Source organism: Macaca fascicularis, chromosome 20 (genome assembly GCF_037993035.2).
Source record: "Macaca fascicularis isolate 582-1 chromosome 20, T2T-MFA8v1.1".
Classification (NCBI taxonomy): Eukaryota; Metazoa; Chordata; class Mammalia; order Primates; family Cercopithecidae; genus Macaca; species Macaca fascicularis.
In genome coordinates, this window is record NC_088394.1 from 54,893,296 (window position 1) to 54,897,554 (window position 4,259).

The following is a 4,259-nucleotide window of genomic DNA, read 5'->3' on the forward strand; positions in this document are numbered from 1 at the left end:
TGGCTCATGCCTGTAATCTCAGCATTTTGGGAGGCTGAGGCGGGCAGATCATGAGGTCAGGAGATCGAGACCATCCTGGCTAACATGGTGAAACCCCATCTCTGTGTGCCTGTAGTCCCAACTACTCTGGAAGCTGAGGCAGGAGAATTGCTTGAACCCAGGAGGCAGAGGTTGCAGTGAGCAGAGATAGTGCCACTGTACTCTAGCCTGGGCAACAGAGCGAGACTCCATCTCAAAAAAAAAAAATTGGGGAACACCACACACTGGGGCCTGTCAGGGGGTATGGTAGTGGGAGGGAGAGTATTAGGAAAAGTTGCTAATGCATGCTGGGCTTAATACCTAGGTGATGGGCTGATAGGTGCAGCAAACCACTGTTGCATACGATTACCTATGTAACAAACCTGCACATCCTGCATGCACATGTACCCCAGAACTAAAAATAAAAATTAAAATAAAAAAGAATTAAAAAAAACTGTATATATTAGCACACTTCCAGTCACCCCAGCAACAGCCACCTTCTCCCCACTCCCCACCGCCTCTGTCTTTCCAACGAAAACTAGGCCCCTACTCGCCCACTGCCCGGGATCTGCAAGCTGCGCGCCCACGAGTTTCAGCGCCTATTTGGACTTTCACAGTCAGAGATGGCAGTGGTGAAGGCATTAACATAGAAAGCTACCAGGCCTTGGTATTCTCATCTGGCGTATGCAAGATACTGGCAACGTTATCATCAAACAATGGCTTGATGGCAAAGCCATCAGAATGCCTACAGGAAGGCCGTGGAATCCTGTTTCAGTCTTCTGTGGTGCTTCCCTTTTTTTTTTTCAGATGGAGTCTCGCTCTTGTTGCCCAGGCTGGAGTACAGCGGCACAACCTTGGCTCACTGTAACCTCCACCTCCCTGTTTCAAGCGATTCTCCTGCTTCAGCCTCCTGAGTAGCTGGGATTACAGGTGCCTGCCACCACACCCGGCTGATTTTTTGTATTTTTAGTAGAGACGGGGTATCACCATGTTGGCCAGGCTGGTCTTGAACTCCTGATGTGATCCGCCTGCCTTGGCCTCCCAAAGTGCTGGGATTACAGGCATGAGCCACCACTCCCAGCCGGCACTTCCTTTCTGCACTTCTTTTCCAAATCTCTAAAGACAACCAGGCTGGATATCCTCAGTCCTTCTATGACCATCATGTGACCTGGCCGGACTCCACCTGCAGTCCTTCACATTTCAGAGGGTTTGGGCAGCATCCACATGACAGCAGTGGGATCCAGGCATCCACGAGAGAAGACCACACTGTGTTTAAAGAGGAGGGGTAGATGCAGAGGTAGAATGTGACCTGAGCAATATGGAAATCACCGAGGATCTCCGCCAGTACTTTGAAAACCGAGAGGCACAGAGAACGAGGGCGGCGGCAGCAGCTGGATGCAGAGTGCCTGGACAGCTACGTGAACGCCGACCACGACCTGTGCTACAACACCCACGGGTTGGTGGAGCCCCCAACTGAGCGGCCCGGCGAGCAGTGCCAGGCTGAGATGAGGCGCTTGTACGGGAACAGCGCTGCCAAGCTCCAGGCTGTGGAGGTTTGGTGCAGCTGAGCTTTGACAAGCACTGTGACCCAAAGCAGCCCAAGTTCTGGCCGGTCTTCCCCCTGAAGTTCTGAGCTAGGGGCACAGGACCCCAGCCTCTCCCTCTTCCTTTTGGGGGCACTCTCTTCGTCTCTCCTTCTGTACATTTCTCAGGGAAAGGGGGCTTTGTACTGAGGTTCAGGCAGGTTCACCACAGTCCCAGTGGGCCTGTCACAGGGTGGACGTACTATGCCAGCCACTTGGTGGTTGGCAGGACATGTTCTGTTGCCAATATGATATATTTTCTCCTGACATAAAATGATAATTTTGTATATATTACAGTAGTTTTTGCTGTTGTCAATCAAATCATTAACTACCTAGAAACAAACAAAAAAAAGTATATATTTAAGATACACAACATGATGTTTTGATAGACATTGTGAGATGATCATCACATTCCAGTAATTAACATATCAATCACTTCTACAAAGTCACCATTTCTGTACCCTTTGACCAACATCACCCCATTCCTCCATCCTCCCAGCCTCTGGCAATCACCATCCTACTCTGTGCTTCTATGAGTCTGGCTATTTTAGATTCTGTGTAGAAGTGGGATCATGCAGTATTTCTATTTCTGATAATATTCCTTTTTAAATGGCAGGACTTGGTGACTAGATCAGTGTGGGTGGGTAAGGGAGAAGAAAAGTGATTTATTTAGTATGTTTTCAGATTTATGGCTATGTGTATGGTGATTCAATAAAGAACTTAGAACTTGGGAGATGCACAGGTTTGTAGAGGGCAGAACATGGTTTAGACATGCTGAGTTTTTGGATCATTTAAATGGGAATGCCCTCAAGTACCTGAAGGTATGAATCTGAGGACCGAAGAAAGTTTGTGTAAAGTAGTTCTTATTTTGGCCAGGCACGGTGGCTCACGCCTGTAATCCCAGCACTTTGGGAGGCTGAGGCGGGCAGATCACGAGGTCAGGAGATTGAGACCATCGTGGCTAACACGGTGAAATCCCGTCTCTACTAAAAACACAAAAAATTAGCCGGGCGTGGTGGCGGGCGCCTGTAGTCTCAGCTTCTCAGGAGGCTGAGGCAGGAGAATGGCGTGAGCTCGGGAGGTGGAGCTTGCAGTGAGCCGAGATTGCACGACTGCACTCCAGCCTGGGCAACAGAGTGAGACTCTGTCTCAGAAAGAAAAAAAAAAAAAGTTCTTATTTTACACTTGGTGAACTTAAGACTCAGAAGATAAGACACTTTCCCACGGTTCAAAGACTTTATATGTCTGGCTAATGCTGCGTTCTTCATGCATGACACCTACTATGTCATGGGTCAATAAACTAATGAATTTAGTTTCTTGTGAGGTAAAACAGCCTTTTTTGATCATACTCAATGTTCAGCTCACTTCTCATTCTGGTCACTGTCACCTCACACTATTTATTATTTATTCATTTTGTAGACACAGGATCTTGCTCTGTTGCTCAGGCTGGAGTGCAGTGGCACGATCATAGCTGACTACAACATTGACCTCCTGGGCTCAAGTGATCTGCCTCAGCCTCCTGAGTAGCTAGGACTACAGGCACACACTACCATCTTTTACTTTTACTACTTTTGTCTCTCAGTGTTTCATTTTGGATAGTTGTTATTGCTGCCTTTTTAATTCACTGATCTTTTCTTTGCAATGTCTAATCTGCCATTACTCCCATCCAATATATTTTCCATGTGATACATTGCATTTTCGCATCTCTAGAAGTTAGATTTGAGTCTTTTTATATATTTTATTTTTGTACTTCAAATTTTAAACACGTGAAATGAAGGTATAATAATCATTTTAATGTTTTTGCCTGTAAAATTCAAATATCTGTCTCAATTCTGGGTCAGTTTTGATTACTTTTTCTCATTATGTTTGTATTTTTAAAAAACTTCTTTGCGTTTCTGTTAGTTTCTGATTGGATGCCAGATATTGTGAATTTTACCTTATTGTGTATCTTAGTTCATTTAGGCTTCCATAACAAAATACCTTAGACTGAGTAATTTACAAACAACAGAAATTTGTTGCTCACAATTCTGGAGGCTGGGAAGTCCAAGATTAAGGTGCTAGCAGATTTAGAGTTTGGTGACGGCTTGCTTTCTGCTTCAAAGATAGTGCCTGGTTGCTGTATTCTCACGTGGTGAAAGGGTTAAGGGGGTCCCCTCAAGCCTCTTTTAAAGGGTACTATTCCTAAGTCACCTGCTAAAGGCCTCACTTCTTTTTTTTTTTTTTGAGACGGAGTCTTGCTCCGTCACCCAGTCTGGTGTGCAATGGTGCGATCTCAGCTCACTGCAACCTCTGCCTCTTGGGTTCAAGCGATTCTCCTGCCTCAGCCTCCCTGGTAGCTGGGACTATAGGCGTGTGCCACCAGGCCTGGCTAATTTTTTTTGTATTTTCAGTAGAGACGGGGTTTCCCCATGTTAGCCAATGGTCTTGATCTCCTGACCTCATGATCCTCCCGCCTCAGCCTACCAAAGCGCTGGGATTACAGGGTGAGCCGCAGCGCCCAGCGGCTCTCACTTCTTAATAAAATCACATGGGGGATTAAGTTCCAACATATACATTTTGGAGGAACACAAACATTCAGACCATAGCATTCTGCTTCTGGCCTGAAAATTCGTGTCCTTTCCACAAGCAAGACACATTCATTACATCCCAGTAGCCCCA

General features: G+C 46.2%; 1 pseudogene; it reads left to right on the forward strand.

Annotated features, from left to right (window-relative positions):
* Positions 1-285: 285 nt before the first annotated feature.
* LOC102121874 (gem-associated protein 8-like) lies at positions 286-1,651 on the forward strand (annotated as a pseudogene).
* Positions 1,652-4,259: the final 2,608 nt, after the last annotated feature.